This window comes from Calliphora vicina, chromosome 1, assembly GCF_958450345.1.
Source record: "Calliphora vicina chromosome 1, idCalVici1.1, whole genome shotgun sequence".
Classification (NCBI taxonomy): Eukaryota; Metazoa; Arthropoda; class Insecta; order Diptera; family Calliphoridae; genus Calliphora; species Calliphora vicina.
In genome coordinates, this window is record NC_088780.1 from 83,971,480 (window position 1) to 83,996,585 (window position 25,106).

General features: G+C 29.0%; 1 long non-coding RNA gene across 1 annotated transcript in view; it reads left to right on the top strand.

The window, feature by feature from the left end:
- Positions 1 to 25,106, top strand: part of LOC135961980 (uncharacterized) — a 335,365-nt gene that overhangs the window by 306,924 nt on the left and 3,335 nt on the right. The window contains exon 4 of the long non-coding RNA XR_010576621.1: positions 11,359 to 11,414. This is a non-coding gene — a long non-coding RNA (uncharacterized LOC135961980). The remainder of the gene's footprint in view (positions 1 to 11,358; positions 11,415 to 25,106) is intronic.

Below are 25,106 nucleotides of genomic sequence, written 5' to 3' on the forward strand. Positions count from 1 at the left end.
ATAAAAATGTTCAGATATATGTTTTGATTCAGTTTTAACAATTTAAAATCGAGAGTTTTATTCTGACTTATTTCTCTGGGTGTAGTTTGAGAAACACATACATAATTGTATATTCAATTCAAAGTGTGGACAATCGTAAAGGATTCCAACTTTGACTTAAGCTTAAATAGTACTTATTCATAGACAAGACGACCAAAGGAAAATCCTTAAGAGATTTGATTTGTAAAGTTCCCCTTTGGATCAATAGCCTCTTTCCTTCTCCCCCTTCACATTTTATCACATCAGCAAACACACCAACATATAATTTCTGTCAAATATATTCATGCACACTGATGCCAGTAAGATATTGAGAGAACAAGAGTGAACACACTTATTGTATTGTCATTATTATGATTATTTTGCGTATTCTTTTGTGTTTTGGACAAAATACTGAAACTGGAAGTCATCGCGTCGCGTCCATAGTCATCGAATGAAACAATTTTTAATATAAAATAAATGTGAATGGGGTGTAAAAGTCATTTGTGGCCATTTATATAATTGATATTGTCCTCCTTAATGTTGGAATGTTTATCTGGGGACAATATTTTGTTTTGTACCATTTACACCTCTAATAGTTGTTTATTGTCGTTAGTTAAGCCGTTCAATCGCTCACAAATACATAATATAAAATATTTTTTTTGCTAAATACTTGAACTCGTGCTGAATGAGTATACGTACGATATGAATACTATGCCTCGAACACATTATATCATTCTTTAATGTCTATTGCCATATTTAAATATTCTTGCACATGCTTTTTACATTCATTGAATTTTTAATTAATAACAATTAAAATTAAACATTCGCTGGTGAAAACGACTTTGTATTTATCTACTCAGCAGTTAAACGTTTCAAAATAGTGTACATTGCTGAAATAAATCCGTAATTTCTATACAATTTGAGGTGTCCCACAATATTTCCCAAAAACTTTTCATTTACCCGAGATCCCCTACTTTGGTTCCATGTGACCCGCCACGTATTAGCTTTACCTCTCCCATAGACATGCGAATTCTTATTTTATAGATCTTAATTTGATTTCAACATTAATCATTGCAAGCTGTAGCGTGTATATTTAAAACTCAAAAATCCCAACATTATTTTGAAAACCTGGCAGACAGTTTAATGGGTTTAACAACGCGCACACGTTTTTCTTTCTTTCTGTGTTGATTTCCTTCTTGAGGCAACATTGTTGCTCACTTCAATATTTTGCTGCTTCGACTGCCAGAATATTTGTTTAAAATGCATGCAACCTTTCGCAAATGGTTTATATAAAAAATGGGAGTGTGGTAAGTTTTCTTTAAATATTCTTGAGCTGTATAAGGAAGGTATTTAATTAAACATGATTCACAATGTTTGTTAATTTTTTGTTATCAAAATCTCTGCTACATCAGAAGTTTCTTCAGATTTAACTCATCTTAGTTATTATTATAACTTACAGAATTTGTCTTACAGTGACTTTTGAATTACTAAGTGAAACGTGTGCATATTTGTAGGTGTGGTTCCACTGCATTATTAAAGTTTAAACAATTGTTTAAAAGATTAAACATTTTTTGTAAGAAAAAAATGCGAATTAATCTCACAAAAGTTCATTGGATTTAGGTTGCTATAGATAACGCAGTAGAGCAGAAATATAAAAGGGTAATTAATATTAAGTCACTTGAATATAGTAATATTAAATATGAAATTCTGCATCCAATTGAGAAAAACTTTTTCAAGCTGCCGGTGTTAAACTAACATGTGATAATAAAAGTATTAAACTATTTTCTGTTTACTTCCCACCAAGGCATAGTGTTAAATGCGAACAATATGAAAGCTTTTTTAAAGAACTTGGCTCCAAGTTTATTGTTGGTGGTGTCTTTAATGCCAAACACCCATGGTGGGGATCTCGTTTTGCGAACCCAAAAGGAAGACAGCTATATAAATGCATTTCAAAGATCAATTACTCAACTTTGTCTAGGCCAGGTACATACTGGCCTAGTGATCCTAAAAAAAATACCTGATCTTCTGGATTTCTATATTTATAAAGGAATACCAAGATCATTTCTGGATATATCAGATAGTGTTGACTTAAGCTCGGATCATAGCCCCGTAATCTTAGCATTTAGTACAATACTTCAAACTATGGCCAAAAAATAAAAATAATTACACTAAAACAGACATGCAATAGTTTGGAGACTGGATCGAACAAAATTTGAACTTAAATATACCAATTAAAGATGAATGCAGTATGGAAGACGCCGTTGAATCATTTACCAACATAATTCATGAAGCAGCGTTTATATCAACTCCACAACAACATCAAACTAATGGTTATAATGTTCGATTATCGGCTGAAATTAGGCAACTCATTGCAAATAAAAGACGATTATGAAGAATATACCAAAACACTAGAAGTCCATTAGATAAAACAAATTTAAACAGATCATCGCAACTTTTAAAGAAACTTTTAAGAGATTACAAAAATGATTCTTTAAAAACTTATTGAATGAATCTTTGAAGATAACTAACACAATCTGTGGAACGCGACAAGATATCTAAAACGACCATCTAAAAAAAAATGTAAATTTAAAATAATATTGACGAATGGTGTAGATCTGATATCAGTAAAGCCAATGCTTTTAAAGAGCATTTAGAAATAACATTCAATCCATTTATTTTAAATGATCAGCCAACAAGAGACGATATACTGAATTTTTTAGATATTCCTTGTCAAATGGATCATCCCATAAAACATATATCTAAAGCTGAGGTAAAAAATGCTGTTGACAAATTAAACAACACTAAATGCCCTGGTTACGACAATATTGACTCAAAAGTATTAAAATCTAGAAAATGCATAATTTTTCTCACAACTCTATTCAACTCAATATTGAGATTAAATCATTTTCCATCACAGTGGAAGTTCGCAAAAATTGTAAAGGTATTAACACATAACAAACCTGAAAATGCTGTATCGTCTTATAGGCTAATTAGCTTATTAAGCAGTTTTTCCAAGATTTTTGGACGACTTTTTCTCAAAAGACTACTGCGAATACTGGAGAATCCAAAAATTATCCCTGATTATCAGTTTGGATTCAGACACCAACATGGCACACCAGAATAATGTCACCGTACTGTCAAAGAAATTTCCAATGCACTACAGAGAAAATTGTATTGTTCAGCAGTATTTTTGGATATTGAAAAAGCATTTGACAAAGTTTGGCACACTGGACTTTAGTATAAATTAAAAAAAGCTTATTCCGATTTTAATAAAATTGTCTATGACTATAGCAGAAGTGTAGCTGAGTTTAAGTTGTGCATTTGGATTTTGAGTACATGGAAAATTAAAATTTATGCCAAATTTTTTTCTCGATCCGATTTGAATATATATGTAGAATCTATAAAAAGAAACCTATATATATATATCTAGATATTTAATAAAAATTTTTAAATTTAATAAAATTAAAAAAGTATTTTTTCGATAAAAGTACTTTAGGAGTGAGATCGAAAAAACCTTAACACACTTTTTTCCTTAAAACTTTTAACGCAAGTATTATTTGATTTTTTTTCATCAATTTACCTTTGAAAAGTTTAATGTCAATTTGTTGTTAATCTGATTAAAATTAGTGAAGAGAAAAAAGTGCATACTAAAATTATTAAATATTTTCAACAAAACTCAACTTGGTCCTACAAAAAGTTGGCCAAACAACTAAAGGTCTGCCGTCAAACTGATTTCAATATTATTAAACAGTGTCAGGAGAACTTCTCCGTTGATAGAAAACCTTGTTCAGGTATAAGGAATGGTCCACATAATGTTTCTAAAGTCAATAAATAGTAAGCATTTGCAAGAGAGCTCCCAACACATCCGTTAGGAAAGTAGTTCGGTTAGTTCAGTTATCGGACTATTTTGTATAAAAAGTTAAAGCCAATGCAGGTTTAAAAACATACAAGGCTCAAAAAGTTCTTGGCAGGAACTCTGCTAAAAATTTAGAGGCCAAAGACAGAGCACGGAAATTGAAGTCAAATTTTATACAAAAAATATACCTGCTGCATAATGGATGACGAAACAAATGTATGTTCTGGAAATGTCTGGTCAATATTTTTATGTTGCTGATGTTGTTGTAGAAAAGTTTAGGATCTAAAATTTTCTCAAAAATTCTTGGTATGGCAAACAATATTCAGTTGCGACAAAAGAAGCCAAACGTTTGTTACAAAGGGCTCTATAAATACCGAAATTTACATCAAGGAATGTTTACAAAAGAGGATAAGACTTCTTTATGTGTCCACATATTTTTGGCCTTATTTGGTAACCAAGGTCTTAAGTGGTATAAGAACAATAATGTGTTATTTGTAACAATAGAGGCAAATCCTCCAAGCTGCCTGGAGCTAAGTTCAAGAGATATTGGGCTCTTGTTAAATGGGAATTGAAGACCACATGTGTCAGAGCATGTGTCCAAAAGTGTGGTAGATTTTAATGGAGATCTACCTATTCGAACAAAGTGACAGAAAACTCTACAAAAACCTTTTTGTAAGTTGTAATAATAATTTCAATCAAATAAAAAAATCGAAACTGTAGATTTATTGGTTTCTTTTTTGTTAACATTTATGTATGTTATGATTTTTTCGATCTCACTCCTTATATTAATGTTAAGTTATACAGAAAACAAAAACTAAGTAAATAATGTTTTTATATTTTTCTTAAAGTTAAAATTTTGGAAGTACTATAGAAGAAAAATAATTTAAAAATTTGTATTACTGATTTGAGCCTTCCGAAGAACACCTATTTTTTTTTTTGTAAATCTCAAATTTATAGCCTGAACCTCGGTACCGTGAAATAACTCCCAAATGAAATAACTCAGCACAAAAAAAATAAATAACACCCAACAAATTTTTTATACAAATTGGGACTTATTTCATAATTTTTTCTTGGGAGTTATTTCATAATGTTGCTGTATTGGGAGCTATTTCATTTTTGTTGGGTACTACTTTGGGTTATTTCTTCGCTTACTAAAATTTGTTTGCATATGTGTTCTCATTTGAAGTTTATTAAAAGCCGGCTTCGCATACTATAAACTTTTTGCATTGCCGGCGTTCGGTCGGAGGCATAGTTGGCCTTTGTCAGGTTGCAACGATTTCATACTCTGATTCGAAATGAAAATCCGCTTTCTGAAATATTATAAAACCGTTCTGCAATCTTTTCTGATGCGAAGCCAGATTTTGATACACCCCAGAGGAGAAAACCTTAGCACCTTAACAAGTAAGAGAGTTATATTCGGCACAGCCGAATCTTATATACCCTTCACCAAATTATACTTCAAAATACAAATTTCAAATATTTTTAGGTAAACAAAATTTTTTTCCATAGTTGTTTTTTTAATTTTTTGGTTTTTTTTTCGAATTGTTATTTAATTTTTTTTTTTTAAATTTTAAAAAAATGTTTGTTGTTTTTTTAATTTTTTTTGGGCGAAAAAAAATTCCGGTTATAAAATATTGTTTCCGATTTTGACCCATTGTAGGTCCAACTTACTATGATTTTATATACGTCGTTGCAAAGGTCTTTGAAATATCTATCATTAGATATCCATATTGTCTTTATTATTGACTTAGTAATCCAGATATACATAGGTCAAAAATAAAGGTTATCCTGGTTTTTTCCTCATATCTCAGCCATTTGTGGACCGATTTTGCTGATTTTAAATAGAAAACTTCTCGATATCATGTCGGACAGAATTATTGAAGATTTGGGGTCTTCAGAAAATTGATTTCAACAAACAGACGGACGAACATGGATTAAGCTTTTTGTAAAAATAAAACTGGCAACCCTAGTGAATGCCAACATTTTTAAGAGGTTTATGCTCGTTAAAGTAATTTGTGGAAGCAGGCCTTATATGGGAGCTATGAACCGATCGTCATAAAATTAGGTGACATGATTTTCGTACATATATATGCATAAAAGTTATTTGGAGCAAAATTTGTGAAGATACCTATATGAATTAAACATTTATGATGGAAAAAGTCCAATTTTAGAAGGACATTTGTATGGGGGCTAGGTGAAATAATTCAGCGGTTTCAGCCAGTTTCAATAGGCTTTTGCGACCCGTACTTTGCGCATTATACCCTTGTCACTATGGCGGTGTAGGGTATCAAAAAACAGTCTCCTTTTATGCAGAATAAAGATTCAATATGAATTTGAACAGAAGTCCGGCATGTAATAACATGATGCAGGACACTTCAAACATGTGCTCTAAATTTTTGAACAATGATTTTTTTAGATTTGTTTAAAATCGTACACAATTTTCGACTAACTTTCTTCAAAACTATTTATTTATAAATATAAATGTTGTATCAAAATAGGATATTTCAGACTGAACGCTACAAAAGTTTGAATCCATCTAATTTTATTATCTCTTAATATTCATTCAATTTAACCATTTTTCAATTGCAAATATTCTTCTCAGTTGAACTTTTTTAAAGTTTTATTTATTGATAACTGTTAAAATGAATATGATACAATAAACGGTCTTGCGCATTGAAGCGTTAAATTATAACATTTCCGTAGTTATGTTAAATGCAAACTGTTGTGTTTACAGAAAATATAATAGAATTACTTCTAATAACATTACACGAAACCCACATTATATTTGTAAGGGTTGGAAATTACAAGCATAAATGTGTGAAATCTGCAACAATAACACTGCATTAACGACAAATAACTGCCGTTAGTTTATAGTTACTGCATTACCAACAAATAACTGTTTATTACCTGGCGAAGTTCGAGCGTGCTAATGTAGAGGTCGCTAATTTCAATCCAATTAGAATCGTTTGCATTTTCTAATTTGGCAATGTGTAGGTGTCATCATAAATTTCAATTAGATTGCAAATAAAAACCAATTGGAATTACAAATTTAGAAATCTCATAATCAATTCAAATTTATATGAAATGTCACAATTCACAATACAAAATGTCATCGTCTGATTTCCAACAACTACACTCTTCCCTTTTGCAACGCCATGTTTTACTTCATCATATTAATTGTGTATTTTTAAGATTTCATGTTTACCTAGAGAAGTACCAAGTGTTTTAATTATATTTTGTGTAATATTAACCCTATGTGGTGTCTAGGCAGGAGGGGTACTGCTTACCATAAAATACATTTTCTAAATTGGTTCTAAATTCTAAATTATTACTTTAGATAGCGAACACGTTTGGAGAGAATTCAGTCATTCACATGCAGCTAAAGATTTGGTTCCCAAAAAAAGCCACACGATACAAATGGAAGTCAAACGAGCACCATACACTTATTGCAAGAGTCCATTAAAAAATCGTAAAAAAGTTTACGATTCTTTAGATGAGTTTTTACTTTTATTTTTTTTTATTTCATTTCATACGCAACCTTAATTTTATTGAAAACTCTATATGTAGAAATGTTGTATAGTATTTTCTTATGTTTATATTTATCTATATGCGTGTATCTGCAAGCAGCATCATTTAAAATCCAAAACACTTTTATATTTATATACACGCTCATGGACATAGGAAACTTGCCGCCAAAATATTACATTTAAACTTCATTTGCAGCAGCATCAGGAACTAGTTTGATTCCATTATTCATTGATTATGATGGCTGTAAAAAGTTATCGAATTAAAACTGGTTAAAATGACTGAGATCGCTAAAATTTATGTATGGGCTTTCACTCGCAAATTCCTAACCATTTAAATACGTATTTTCATAGAAATTTGTTACATAAACTCTTCACTAGGGATATAACTAATTTTGACGAAATTTTTGGCATAACACCACGTGATGATGGCCAATGTTTTATAAGTAATGAAAATCATTTGTTTAGGTCATTTGGTATTAAAAACATCACGCACCAACAACAAATTTTTAAAATAAACCAAATTTGTTTTCTCTGAAAAATTATATAAATAATTTCATAATTTTTTGGCAAGTGTGAGGATACTTCCCTTATTTAAAAATTATCTTTCGAAGTATGTCCGCAGTTATTATTAAAATAAAATATATTGTATTTCAAAATAATTGAAAATTTTTAATGAAAAAATTTATTGCGTTTGGTCCGTGAACTTTTTTAACAACCGAGAAAACTAATACAGTCAGTGTTTCATATTTATTAATGCTCTATTCGATTTTTTGCACATTTGCAAAAAATGTTAATAGTTATATCCCCAATATCAGTTGTCACTGGATTCCCTTTAAAGGGGGGTCAAACGGCATGTATTGCTTGTGTTTTGTGCCATGTATTGGGACATTTTTCCACATGTAAACATATACATACCGTGTGATCCATATGAAACTTTGTGTATGTAAAATACATGTGTATTACTCGTGACATTTTTGGCAATTAGAGCATGTTCTATTTTCGTGTGTATAACAGTGTTGTATTTTGAAATACAACACTGTGTGAGTGCAAAATAAAAAAAACAAAACAAGAAAGAGTAAAGAAAAATCATAACAAAATAAGTTTCATTGCATTAAATATATTTATTGTTATTTAAAAATGTTTTAAATAAATATATTGTTAAAAACAACAAACATATAAACTAATAGAGGTTATGTCACATGCAATGACATATGTACGTTTGAACGTGGAAATTATGAATCGTATGTATAACGTGAATTTTGACATACACATGGAATTCCATATGTATCGAATACATGTCCCAACACAAGCAATACATGCCGTCTGACCCCCTATTATATGGAAAGTGCGCAAGTATGGCGGATATCTCACATTCATTCCTGTATATTTTCTACTAAAAATGTGTATTTTAAAAGATAGTGTAATATCGGCAAATCCTGCGTGACGAACTTTTCATTCGTAGACGTTTTCATACTTAAATATTTTTTTTTTTTCTCAATTTATTTATTTACAATCTATTTATTCAATAATAAGTAAATAATATAACAAAAGAACATACTTAACATACGTTATTAAACTTCAGCAAGCTTAATAAACTAAGTTTAATATTAAATATTAATATTATTTATTGTGCATATACATATAAATTTAAAAATATTATGAACATAAATATATGTACACTGGTATACTATTTCCTGTAGGGTAAATCTAATATGTGAAACCTTTTTAATCTTCTAACTTCATCTGTTTCATCTAAAAGAGTAATTGCTAAAATATTGCAATGATTGCTAAGGCGATCCAAATATCTGGAACTAAATTTATTTATTTCATTACTTATAAATGGAATTCTGAGATCATCATGAATTTGCTTGTTCGTTACAAACCATGGGGCATTTACTATCATCCTAAGTGTTTTCGACTGATATCTTTGTAAAATTTCTACATTAGAATTGCTTGTTGTTCCCCATAGCTGAATACCGTAAGTCCACACAGGTTTCAATATAGTCTTGTATATCATGATTTTGTTTTCGAGACTTAGCTCCTAACAGCCAATATAATTTCTTAGTTTTTAAGTTTAAGTGTTCTCTTTTAGCTTTAATATGATGCTTCCATGTTAATCTTTTATCGAGATGCATTCCAAGATATTTAACTGATTCAGATTTTGGAATTTCAGAACCATTTATAAATAGTGCGGGGCACTCTCCTTTTCTTAATGTAAATGTTAAATGATTTGATTTTTCTGTGTTAATACATATTTTCCATTTCGATAACCATTTTTGTAGCATATCAAGTTCCCTTTGTACTATTAGTGAAGCTTCATAAGGCGAATGACTAGATGCTATAAAATATTGCGTATAGCACTATTTTCTCAAGAAAATATTGCGTACAAAAGTATAAACATAATAAATTTTCTATAGAAAATATTGTTTATAACAGTATTTTCTATAGAAAATGTTGTTTATAACAGAATTTTCCATGAAAAATATAGTGTTTACCAGTATTTTCTATAGAAAATATTGTTATCAACCGTATTTTCCATGGAAAATATAATGTATAACAGAATTTTCTATTGAAAATATTGTGCCTTAGACAATAAAATAATAACAGTGGTGTATAACGGTATTTTCTGTAGAAAATATTCTATATAACAGTATTTTCCATGGAAAATATAGTTTTTAACAGTATTTTCTATAGAAAATATTGTGTGTTAACAGTTAGGGCTCTCTTGTTGAAGAGCAAATTGTTTTAATTTTAGTTATAAGATTTAAATACTTATTGTAAGGTCGATAACAGACAGATTCAATAAATCAATAAAGAGTTAAAAAACAGTATTTTATACACAATATCTCCCAAGGAGAATACTGTTATACACAATTGGGGTATTCACACGGTATACTATTTGGTCATATTGTCATAATGTCCTAATATATTATGATAGTTTAAACAAATTTTTGTTGTGTTTCAAACAAAAAAGTTCTAAACTAATATAACTATTAAAACTATGTTTATTGTTTTGTCATGAAATAATACTTTTTTTGTTTAAAACACAACAATTATAATATATTAGGACATTATGACAATATGACTTATAGCAGACCATGTGAATACCCCAAATATTTCCCAAGGAAAATACTAATAACCCACAATATTTTCTATGGAAAATACTATTAAACACAATATTTTCTATAGAAAATACTGTTATACACTATATTTTCTCCTCTCTTTAAAAATCCACAATTAAAACTTCGACCCATTTAAAAAAAAACTCAGACCAGCTGGACTATATGTTTATTCCACAAAATTAGATGCTCAAGATGCCCTTTCAGAATTATATGGTCGCTATTCTATTCCAGAAATGCTGTTGGATAGTGTTATTAACTGAAATTGCATTAAATTTTAAAATAAATTTGAGACAAAAAATCCGGATTGTCTAATAACTCGTAAACAGTCCTTTGTAAAAACCGGTTTAAAATAAACCGGAAATTTGGAAAAAAAACGTGTTTCGAATAAATCGAAATCACCTGTCCAAAATGTTAACTCAGAGAGTTCTTGACAGCTTTTGTTGAAAAATTGTGTCTGAATTACTATCCAATAGGAATAATCTTGGTGCAAATTTTATCCCGATCGGAAGATTTCAAAGTTGGTTCCCTTGATATGAAATTTCCCATACATATTAAATATTAAAATTATAACATGGTGTAATGATAGTCTACAAAATTCTATATATACCAGCGATATATAAATTATCTCTCTAGAGATTTATACCCAAATCAGTTTATCTAAAATTAAAATCTTTATAACAAAAGCTAATTAAAAGAAATGCAAATAGAGCTATACAATTAAATTAATACGATTGTTTTTCTTATTCAAATTTACAAATGTACATACAATTTACAATTTTCGTGTAAACACATTCATAAATAAATTTTGTAAATTAAAAATTACATTTATTTCTAGATTTTAATGTGGCATAAATCAGACGTAACGTGATCATAATGATGAAGATAATGATGGTAAGTCAAAAAAAAAAAAAACAAATTAAACTCTTTTTAGTTTTTATTTGTTAAAGATTTAATTACCAAAACACAGAAAACAATTAAAAATTTAATGAGTTTTTATTCTCTCACTCATTCATTGGTTCTTATTCTTTTGAAAATTTAAATGTCTGTCTGTCTATTTGTGCATTGTACTCTGTGGCGAATATATTTAGATGTGTGAACGAATGAATTTGTTTGTTTGTAGCTCCGTGATTTATCATTTTTATCATTCTTGTTTAATTTACGATTTACAAAACGGTGGCATCATTAAGACAATTAAAAAGTAATAAAATGACAACAACTACAACGACATGAAAAGATACGATGAAGAACTCAACTTAAGTTGACTTTATATAAATTTAATTACACTGCCACACACTTTTTATTTGTACATTTATGACATTTAATTTTCATTTCTTTTATTTTATTTTTGCAAGCGTAACAACGCCAACAACAGATACAGGGGCTCCATTAATGAAAATACTGCAATCAAATTCAAAGGAGAAGAAAGTAATTGTAATTCTTAATATTGTTTATAAACCATTACCATTATAAACTGTTTAAATATAATTATTTATTAAAACAAATTGATTACATATTTCCCTTCACTTTAATTTTTAGTTTAGTACTTATATCGAGGGGGTTTTGATGCCAAATAGCTCAATACCGTATTCTCTCCATTCGTTATTTGGTTTTTGCATAATTTTTTTAATACTGCAATCACAAAGTAGAAATATTTTCGAAGAAAACATGTTATAACCAGGGCAACCAAAAATATGCAAAATTATATATTTTTTTGTGCATCGTAACATATAAGTTAGTTATTCAGTTATTTCAGAAAATTTTAAGAATTTTGTCATCGATTTGTTAATGCATATTTTTTAATATTTTGCTCTTTACAGCATTTTTTTACATATTATTGTTTGCGTTGTAATTTTTCATTTCAATCAGGCCTGTCACACATTTTGTTCGGAATGGTATCAATTCCGTAGTTTTTATTCCGATCGATTTCGTTTTAGGTTCTTCAGATTCCGTGTAATTTTTTAATTCCAAAAATATTTAATAATTCTATATTTCTATTTTAAATTTGACAGCGCACAGTGGGGCAGAATCGAAATTTTTTGGAAATAAATCTGGCATTTCTAAACGGCTGAATTGAATTGGGCGTAGCCAAGGAGTATTCTAGTTTAAGTTATTAAAATGGGCCCTACAAATGCTCCAGGGGCGGCGCTATGGGGGCTCAAAGTCGGGTACCTTCGACATGTAAAATTTTTAAACTTTGTTTCCCATTCGATTTCAAAGAATTTTATATTTGTGGAAAGCGCTCGGCTAGATCTAGCTTCAAAAATATGCCACTTTAAAACTCCGTCCTTCAAAAATATTGCACTTTTTCATACTAAAATTTTTTTATAAATTTTCTTAATATTTTATTCAAAACAAATCATTGGTTCTGACTCAGTCAGTCACATTAAGAAAATTTATACTAATTCTTTAGTATGAAAAAGTGCAATATTTTTGAAGGACGGAGTTTAAAGTGGCATATTTTTGAATCTAATTGAGATATTGACTTGAAATTTTTTTGTAAGACCAAAAATTAACTTATCTAAACAAACCATATAGCTCGGAATAAATGTGGATCAAATTGTTCCTAATATTTGCAATCCTATTAAAATTTTGATATGAATTTTAGTTTTAGAAACTCAATGAATATGTAATATATAATAAAATCTTTATTTATTAGCGAAACTCAATGAAATTTTCAGCGTTATTTAATTTTGTCATTCTAAATAACAAGGGATAAATAGGGAACACATCAGGGTCTCCAAAACTGCTTTCCGTTTTCTGATCCCATCTTTGGGATTTTAGAACATGTGGCCCAAAGTTGAAATTTTGATAAAAAAATAGATCAATTTCCAAAATGCGTAGGGCCGACATGTTCTTGACATGGTCTTTTATACCAAAATGTTCTCCGTAAAGAAACTTTATAGAAAAACATAAAATTGTTATATTTCCTTAAAGAAAGTTGTTTTTTAATAAAAAAAGAGTTAAGTCACCTTTTTGTCCAAAAAACAGCAAAAATATACTATTTTTTGAATTTTTAAATTGAATATCGGTTATTTTTGGATTCGTAATTGTTATTGCTCTGAAATCTTTTGTATATTGTTGGCAATTTAGTTGTTTAACTACCAAAAAGTGCAAAAGTGCGACCTAAGTATATTTTTAAAAAAAGCGGACCAAGGTTTGGCAAAATTTTAAAATTTAAATTTTGAAATGCATATAACTAAGAAATTATAAGAGATAAAGAGCACACGTACGCATATTTTTTCAAGATCCGAGCGCTTTCCAAAAATATAAAATTCTTTGAAATCGGATGGGAAACAAAAAAATGGCACGTATTTAAAAATTTTACATGTCGAAGGTACATTGCATTGAGCATGGAACTCGAATACTCCTTGGCTACGAACCAAAATTCAAATTTTATTCCGGTCGGACCAGCCATTTAGTAATGCCAGATTTTTTTCCAAAAAATGTTGATTCTGCCCCACTGTGCAGCGTTTTTTATATGAAAACAAAAGGAAAGCCTTTGGAACAGAAATTGATTAAAAATTTTAGAAAAACAAATAATTACAAAGAAATATCAATTCCACTTTGAAAACTGAAAGTGGTTTTATTCCAAAAGAAATTTTCGTTTTATTTTTTCTGAAGTAGTAAAATACGGAATTAATTTCACTTTCGATCGGAATTTAATTCTGTGACAGGCCTGTATATTTCAATTTTTGTTAAGATCCAATGATAACACTGTGTACGAAATTTACACTTTTTTTAGGTTAGCTCGTATTTTCGATATGTACCGTTATTTCCACAATGAAATTACCTTAACATGTTTTTAATCTTCGCAGTCGTTTTACAATTTTTTTTTCAAAATGGGCCCTTTTTTAAAGTTTTTTTATACCCTTCACCTTCGTGAGAAGGGTATAATATATAAGTTTGTCATTCCGTTTGTAATTTCCACAATATAATTTTCCGACCCTATAAAGTATATATATTCTGAATCCTTATAGATAGCGGAGTCGATTAAGCCATGTCCGTCTGTCTGTTGATATCAATTATCTGAGGACCCCAGATATCTTCGGGATCCAAATCTTCAATAATTCCGTCAGCCATGCTTTCGAGAAGTTTCCTATTTGCAAAATCGGTCCACAAATTGTCTTGGTTTTTTATGACGAAAAAACCAGGACAACCGCGATTTTTGACCTATATCTGTATTACTAAGTCATTAATATCTAGATAGATATTTCAAAGACCTATGCAACGACGTATATAAGACTATAGTAATGTGGACCAAAATCGGAAAAAATATTTTTTAACCCGATTTTTAAAAAACAAAAAAAAAATTTTTAAATTTAAAAAAACAATTTTTAAATTTCCAAAAAATTAAAAAACAACTTTGCAAAAAAAAAATTTTGTTTACCTAAAAATATTTAAAATTTGTATTTTGAAGTATAATTCTCACCCATAACTCAAGACATACAAATTTTTACTTTTTTTTGCAAAATCTAACTTCAATTTTCTAATTTTCAAAATGGGCTCTTTTTAAGTTTTTATTTTACCCAAAGGAAAGCTTAGGTCTTTTCCTTTAATACCTATTTGATCACTTAGTGGGATGCGTGGAGGATATCTATCAAAATAAATATTTTGTAATTCAAAACATAAAATTTTTTACTTCCTTTTTGCAAAATCGAAATTTTTTTCCAAAATGGGTCCATTTTTAATTTTTTTTCTCAAAAGAATGCTTACATCTTTTCCTTAAAAATCTTTTTAGTCGCTTAGTGCGGTGCAAGTGGGATATCTATAAAAATATATATTTTGTAACTCAAGACATACAATTTTTTTCAAAAATTTTATGTTTTGAGTTACAAAACATTTATTTTGATAGATATCCAAAGCGAACAAATAGGTCTTCAGGGAAAATATCTAAGTTTTCTATTGAGAAAAAAGGGTCCATTTTGAAAAAAAATATTAAAAATTTTTTATATTTTATTTTTAATTTAATAAGATTGAAGAAATAGCTATCTAAAATATTTAGGACACATTTTGTTTAGAACAATAATTGTAACTATTACATGTATGGGAAAAAACTCCTGCTCCACCCAAATGTCTAACTCAGACAATTCTCCACCGATCATGTTGAAAAATTGTGTCTGAATTACTATCCAATAGAACTAGCCGTGCAAATTTCATTCCGATCGAAATACATCGATTTAAAAAGTTGGTTCACTTGATAAGAAATCCCCCATATATATAATATATAAATTATTAGGCTTTCTGATAATTATATTTAAATTTTGGAAGCCGAATTTATTTAGATGTTAATGTACACACATGGTGAATGCTCTCAAAATATGCTAATTTTGTTCCTACATTTCTTGTTCTAGCGTGCTGAGACACGTTAATGGTCAGGCGAAAATTTTAATAACTTTAACATTTTTTAAAAAAATTTTGCCATTACAACGACAATTACGTACACATTTCGATTATTTTATATTAAATAGCAAAAGTAATTATTTAATGGCAACATTTTTACAAAAACTGAATAATGTTGCATTTTTCCCCCAATTTCGTTCTCACGAACTTTGCGGCACGACAATTTTTAACCAATCGAACTCAAACTTTTGTGAAAATGTTTTGTATCGTATCCTCACACAAAATTGCCCTTCGTTTTTAAAAAATCGAAAATAAAAAAAAATAAGGCCCACCTTAATGTTGAACATTCTCTCAATACTTACCCAATAAACATTGGGGCACGTGAATTCGGAATGTCAACTATTGTGCTACTAATTTCTATAAAAAAAAATTTAACTTTAAAATTGAATTGATCAATTGATTAAGATTGTCTAAGAAACTCTATGGAAAACTAAAACAAATATTTAGATTGAAAATTTGAAAACTTAAGTAAACAAGCAATAAATTAATTTTTATTGCAATAATAAAATTAATCGGATCAAACTTTTTTCATTTAGTGCCACAGTCATTAAAATCGAAATTTAATCCTATAATAAATAACAAATTTTAATTTATGAGCTCAATATTTTATTTACTTCCCATTTTTTAATAATATGGGGGATTTTATGTCAAGTGAACCAATTTTTATTTGACATTTTGAAACCCCTCTAACTCAGAGAGTTCTTGACCGATCTTGTTGAAAAATTGTGTATGAATTACTATCCATTAGATCTAACTTTCATCCCGATCGGAAGACATCGATTTTAAAAATTGGTTCACTTGACATGAAATCCTCCATATATAAAACATGTTTTTGTAGAAATATATATATGAAAAAATTATGAAAATAGGTCTTACAGTTTTTCCGTACCTGCGATTTAAATTTTGAAATTTTCGATAAAAAACCAATTATTTGGCCATTTTTTGGCGAATGAGCTCTATTTCCTTACTGTTATGAATTTTAAGTAAAACCTATTGAGAATATTATAGTCCAGATAATTCTAAATATACTCTAAAAGTTTTAATAAAATTGGAAAACGTTAAACCTTAAATCGTGAAGCTCAAAAGTCAAATTTTTCAATATTTTGAATTTCTAATTTAAAGATATAGAAATGTTATTTATTTTTGAGCCGATTTTGATAAAACTTAAGAAAAATATAACTATAAACTCTAGTAATTATAATAACATCACAAGAATGGAAATTAACCCTTAATGGCACTTGGGGTTAAAATGACCCCAAATTTTTAAAATCATAATTTTTGTTTATGGTTTTAGAAGTTTGGGGTAATTTTAACCCCAAGTGCTATATAGGGTTAATATTAATGTTTCTGCTGTTTTTGTAAATACTAGGCTTTGTGTTATATTTTTGTTAAGTTTCATCAAAATCGGTCCAAAAATATACAACATTTCGCTATCTTTCCAAGAGAAATTCCAAATATTGAAAACTTTGACCTTTGACCTTCACGATTTAAGGTTTAATGTTTTCCAATTTTAGTAAAACTTTTATTGTATATTTAGAATTATCTGGACTATAACATTCTCAATAGGTTTTACTTAAAATTCATAACAGTAAGGAAATAGAGCTCATTCGCCAAAAAATGGCCAAATAATTGGTTTTTATCGAAAATTTCTAAATTTAAATCTCATGTACGGAAAAACTGTAAGAACTATTTTCATAATTTTTTTCATATTCTTATTCCCTATTATAGTCTCAATAAATCCCAATGAGATGATCAAAAAATTCTGAAATTTGTTTAACAAAATTTTTAAAAATGCCTTTTTTAAAACTGCCTTTAAAAAAAGTTTATTTTTTTGGTCATTCCTGTGAATAGTTCCACGGTATCCTATGAAGACGAAAACTCATATACAAGTAAATATGGATATATAAGTAAAAATGAGCTTTTATTTTAATATTTATCAAAATATGTTAATTTTGTTCCTACATTTCTTGTTCTAGTTGCCTGAGACACGTTAATGGCCTGGCGAATTTTTAATAAATTTAAAATATTTTGACCAATTTCTGGCTTTTATGTCTCATTAGAACGACAATTACGTACACATTTCTATTCTTTTAAACTAAATTGCAAAATGCACTTTTTCCTCCTGTAAATGCATCTCAAAACTTCAGAGGGCTTGCGGCACGTTAACTAATGTTCACCAAACTGGGGGGTGAGAATGGTCAAAATCCAACTTTCGTTTATTAAGGCCCACCCTAATGTTTAAATATAAAAAGCCATATTCATAAACAATTTTAAAATTTAAACAACGTTTTAAAATCAAATTTTGTATGAGAATTTTGCGTTAAAACATTGTTTAAATTTAAAATTTGTTTATGAATAGGGGTAAAATATATAATATGATACGAAATATGTCATAAAAATTCAGGCATAAATCAAACACAAATTTTACATTTTCAAAATTTTTTTAACGAAATTTCAAGAAATTCTGTACCTAAGTATTTTGGATTAGCGTTGGAAGCAATTTGAACTCATAGAAATCTGACCGCAGTGCCCGAAATTCGAAAGAACAGGCCTAATATACAGTTTGCAGTTCAATGTAATAATTAAAAATAAATTTTCTGATTCCCATGAAATGTTTCAATTTCATTTATTCATTCATCTATTCCACAGTATCTGTGAGCATCATTACCCGTCAAAAACATTGTACGGTGTATGAACGGTATGTCAACTCGATTTGTACAATAGGAATAAAATACAATACGAATGAAGGAATGCATGGACATCACAGACAGATTTGTTTATAGTTTCAAATACGAATACAAACCACACAAGTCGTAAAAAGTGTGACATAAAAAGCGGAAAAGAAATAAAAAAAATTAAATGACACACTTGACTACGATTTGAATGCTATAAAAATTGTGACGTTTACCGGCTAATAAAATGCCGGCACTCTCGGCAACACCGACATTGTAAAAAAACTCACTCTCTTTCACTCGTTCTCATTTACTCATAACAAAAATGTAATGAGTGAATTTTTCGATTTAATTTACTCACTTTGATAAAAATGCGCTCTTGTATCTGAGAGATTTGTTTACAAATGTTTTTGCTTTTTTCTGGTTTTGTTGAATTTTTATGTTTTGTTTTTATTGAGGCAGATCTCATTCCGGGGACGCCGCATTGCCCTTTTATCATAAACATTTTAGACGGATTTTGTTTGCTGAGCACATCCGAATGGGAATGAATTGGAAATATGCGCAATATGAAGCATCATTATGGCACGTTAAGGTTTTAAAATATCGATTGACGGTCGTATAGTAAATGGGAATTGAAGGATTTTCACATGATTCCCTTAACTATTTATGTATCTACGTTCGTATGAATTCTACTGTTGTGTATGAGAGTGTGCTTTTTACTATTTTTTTATTCGATTCTTTGTTTGATTGTTGTCTACTACTGGATTATGGGGTGAATGGTGTGTGTATGTGTATTTATCGAAAAGGATTTTTTTGTTTTCGTTTCAAATATATATTTTCTTAGGCACTTTTGGTAGACAGTCATTGTACCAAAAAAGAAAATATGTAGGTATAATAGTTTTTCTTATGGTTTCTTTACTTTGTCTTGGATATCGATTAATTTTATTTGAAATCATAAATAAATTAGATTTGACAGAATTTGTAATTTATTTTTTTAAATATTTAATAAACTTTTAAGCAGATCAATCTGGAAATTAATACATACATACATATTTTTATTAATATTTATTGTGCAATTTAACTTTAGAAATATCTAAATAGATTTTTAAATTTACACAGAAAAAACATATTTTAGAATTCCAACACAAAATTCATAAACTCAAATATTTTTTTCATTAATAGGAAAGAAACTGTTAAATCAAATACATACTGGAATTCGTTAACTATTGGGGTATTCACACGGTCTGCTATTAGTCATATTGTCATAATGTCCTATTATATTATAATAGTTGTTGTTGTGTTTTAAACAAAAAAAGTATTATTTTATGACAAAACAATAAACATAGTTCAAATAGTCTTATTAGTTTAGAACTTTTTTGTTTGAAACACAACAAAAATTTGATTAAACTATCATAATAAATTAGGACATTATGACAATATGACCAAATAGTAGACCGTGTGAATACCCCAAATATTTATTTGGTTTCACATATTAGCAATGCCAAATATTTGAAATATGAAAAAAATTCAAACAAATTTATTATTAAAACCAGTAAAATAAATAGTAGGGGTTTAAAAAATATGCAATAAATTTTATATTTGAATCCGGTTTTGATTTATCTTACTCCATTCTTTTGAGCTCCATATTAAGATTTCACCTCATTTCCATGAACTATCTAAGTAAACCTAGAAACAATTTTTAAAGATTTCAATGCAATAACTGCAAGTATACTGCGCACTACAACTATAACTGTATCTTAATTTGCGCTTTATCCAAACTTATAGACTGCTTCACAATATCGAATGAAATATTTCGTTCGCATTCTAAGCGAAAGAAAACTCATTTTGGTTTCCGTAACTTCATATTTATGTGAACGAATAAGCTTTCCCTTGTGATTTGTGTTAATTTTCTTAGTGTTTTATAACTATAAACGCAATTTAAGTTAAACTGATTAGCGTATTTAATTTTGTTATTATTACTTTATATTGATTAATTTGTTAATAAATACACAGAATTCCATGTGCATCATATCTCAGAAAAATCGAAAAATATTAATTTTACTATTTAGCACAAGTCTTTAGGTATAATATGGGTTTGGCATTAAAATGTTGAAAATCTACAAAATATAGGATATTTAAAGAGTCCAAAAGTCTAAAAATATAAAAGCGCATGACAAAACATAAAAGTGATGTTTTGATGAAAGTAAATTTATGGTGGTTGGATCCAATGATTTTAATAAGAATTGGAGAGATCTGCTGAAGAAAATTATTTTTCTTTAAGAGTCATTTTGATATTTCCTGGAGGTACTGTTTTCAAGTTACTAATTGCAGTTCAATTAAACAAATTAAGTAAAACCGATAAATAAAATCCTATATAAGTTTCATAATTATTTTTGCATGGTAAACAACTCGCTTTCAAACATTTATTTTTCCGAAAATTTTATTTATTTGGTTGCACATTTTTTTGATTTTGATTTAGTTGAATTAAAATTGGTAATAATTTTTCAAGTTTGAACATATATATTATGACAAGATTTCATTTAAATTCATAACATTTAGAATAAATTTCTTAAATTGCATAATTTTTTTTATATTATTTAATATGAATAAAATCTAAAAGTGTTGAAGAAAACTATTTCAATTTTCATTTATATTTTTATGTCCTAACCAAATGTTTGAATTTGTTGATAATTTTTAGATACAATGGAGATCTGATATTCTAAAATGTGGTCTACCTCTATTCCAATACAAATAACATTATTCTCGTACTATCTGGATTGGTTGAAATGTCCACTAATGCAAAAATTCCAGTTCCAATTTGTTCCTTTCTCGGGAATTTACATTTAAAACTGTACAGATTTGGTTTTGTAGTGACATTTTTTAAACCTTCCCCATGAAGAATGTTTGGGAGGAAAGTAATTTCTGATTTATACTGTTTATGATTCCTCGTATAAACTAGCTGTTTCTTGGTATATATTTTATTTATTCTATGACAGAAACGGAATCTTAAGCATGATATTAAAAGAGAATATGGCAGAGAGCACCACTATTCTTTAATGAAATAAAATTTTGTTTAGAAATGAGAGTTATTTTCAATTGTTTCAAAATATGACATGGAACCGACTTTTATACCGTTACAAATTGATGTTTATTGTCTAGGCCCAGACTTACAAGACATGGACTTACAAGGCTTTTTGGGACAGACAGTTTTGTTTGGAGGTTGGGAATTTAATTGAAGATACAGTGCACTCGCGATAATATGAACTAATTAAAACCAGGCCAGTTCACTTTTGCAAGATAGTTAATATTTGCGAATTCCCATCTACAGCTAGGGAAGTCCAAAAATGATTAAGCAGTTGAATTAGATTTTAGCCACTAACCTGTTGATTTAGATTTCAATTCTGTGTAGATAGATAAAATACTTTAAAAAAACAAAAATAAGCTGTTCATATTTTAAAAAGCTTTAATAATGCGAGATTTAAAATAGTTGGCGTATGTTTTGAACGCGGTTTTTGTTTTTAATAACTTACATGTCATTTTGAGGTGTACATATCTGTCATTTATTTTCACTTAGTTGTTGAACATTATAGTGTAAACAACAAAGTTTTCTTTTTATTCGAAAATGTCGAATTTTGTGTCAACAAAGCGTCATATGCGTGAAGTCCTAGAATTGGAGGCATTACTTCATGAAGATTGCTATAAAACTCAACAAGAGAACACTATAAAAGAATCATTATTTGCGATGAAAAATCGATCCATTCCAATAACCCGATGAGTAAGAGATCGTATTTGGTGGGACAAAAATGGTCTAATCTATCATGACCTGCTGAAATCTGACCAGACCATCACAGGGAATCTGTACCAAAATATCAGGCCAGACATGAAACCTTAATATTTCAACATGAAAACGCTCGGCCAAATTTTGGGAAGTTTTACCTCATTGTGGCCGATTTATAGTCCCGACCCTCCCCATCTGTATACTGTTTGCTTCGATTGATGCAGAACGCTCTATGTGGGATACGCTTCACTTTGAAATAGAGTAACCGAGGCCTCAGAATATGAGCTGTTCTTTTGGCGCGAAATCCATATGTTGCCAGAAAGATGGGAAAAGGTTATACCTAACAATGACCAATACTTTGAATAAATTTATATTGTACAAATGTTTCAAAATAAAAACTAAAAATTAAAAAAAACACCCGCATTCTTATGTCATACACCCGATATAATACATAAATATTTGTGTGTTTTCAAATATTTGTCTATTTTTTATCGAACTGAAACCAAAAAAAATGTTTATTAACATAGATGAAATCTAGATAGGTAACTGAGAGCCAAAAGTCTGTTGTAAAAAACCTAATTCATGAGTATGTATTGTATGTGTGAAAATAGAGTAATTTTTCTATTAATATTGCTCTCTCCTTCCGTTCTATATGTTTATTCTATGTTTATTAATTACACCCTCCACCACCACAAGTGGTGAATGAGGGTATATATAAGTTTGTCATTCCGTGGGTAACATTGTGAAATATTCATCTTTTCTTGATCCTTATGAAATTCTAAGTCGATTGAGCCATGTCCGTCTGTCTGTGTGTCTGTGTAAAACACGCTCACGTCCAAAATACGCAAGCAAAGTTGGTAGGCTTGCAAAAATATGTTTATTGTTGTCCTAAGTTTGGTATTCAAAATCAGCAAAATCGGTTCAGTAGAACCAGAGCTATGAACCAAAATGTGAAACAACCTAAAAAAAAATTTACAATTTTCACATATTTTTGGTTATTTGTGTAAATATATTGCAGATGATACCATAAAACTTTACACACGTTATTTTTATAATAAAAGGACTAACTCTAGTGAAAATTATAAGAATCGTTTCATGATTTCTCATAGCCCCCATACAAATTTCTTCCCGAAATATGGTTCTATGGTGCCTTCAGAATTGCAGTATCCATACAAAATTCAGTAAAAATAAGTTTCGTGCTAAAAGAAATCACAACACTAAATTGTTTGTGGATCGGCCTATATTTGACCATAGCCCCCATATAAAGTTCACTTCCGAAAATCACTTAAATTAGCACAAATAACTTATAAATATCGCTATTAAGTTGAAATTCGTCATAAATAATCCCCATAAATACCAAAATCGCTATATATAATTCTATGATGATCGGCCTATAATTGGTTATAGCTCCCATATACATATATCAACCTAAAAATTATGTATGCAGGTGGAGGGTATTTAAGATTCGGCAAAGCCGAATATACCGTTCTAACATGTTTAAATCTAAAATTAAAAAAAAATTATTTGAAGAAAAAATTTGTCTGTCTAATTATTTGTCTGTTGCAGATAATTAAATTTATTAACTAAATTAATATCGATGTGAGAGCATTTCGCAAATGAAAATGTATGTAAAATTTTGCATAAGAAATTTCATGATTGTTAAGTTTCCCAAACCCACTAAAAACAATATTGAATGAACAATGTGTATTTTTTTCAAATCAAATTTTATATACCGATTAATAGAGTATTTCCCACACCTCTTGAATGCAACCAACCATTACGAACCATTTTAGTTGTCGTATTTTATCACAGTCATAAAATCATCATCGTCTTCAAAATCATTGTCATCATCACCATTATTTTTTTAAACATTAAAATTGTGTTTGTTGTTAATTTTATTACAATTATATTTATTGTTTGTTGTTGTTTGTTTTTTTTACTTTAAACCAAATTCCAATTCAGTTTTAGTTTTATTATTTTCCAAACAGAAGCTAATTTCTACAAATCTAACATTTTCATAATGATAGCTAGCCAGCAATCTACTGCAATAGGTCTGTTAATAGGTCTCTTCACAAACCATGTAAAACAACTGGGTTTTTTATGACTTCTTCCGTTGTTTGCCTGATTTGTTTGTTATTTTTTCTGTATGCATTTGTTACGTTTGTGATTATACAATTTGTTTTTATTACACTCTTCGTTTTTTTTTGGGTAAATTGTATTTTTATGGATTTTAAATGTTGACAACATCATATTTACTCTAGAGATGATACTTTCATCTAATCGTTCATAGAAAAACGAATAAATGAATGAATGAATGGAGAAACAAATTTCCAAAACTATTCTTCTCGCATGAAATTATAGTTGAATTGTAAATAAATAAAATACAAGATACAGCCAACAATCAGTTAGACAGAGTGACTGATAGTTCAGCGACAATCAAAGGAGAAAAAGTCATTAAAAAAAAAGTCGTAAAAAAATAACCCTGACACTGGTGACCTCAAAAATATACGAGAACGAGTGCGAGTTGTTATTTTATTGTTAATTTTATGATTTTTTCACGTACTTAAATATTACGTATCAAAATCGAGTAAACAGAAAAACTACTGACTGACTGCCACTGCTGCTGTGTTGCTATTGCTGCTGCTAGTGTTGTTGCTACATGTTGCACATTGAATCTATACAAGCAGAAAGTGAAGCAAGTGCTGCTGTTGCATTCATTTATTATACGAGAAA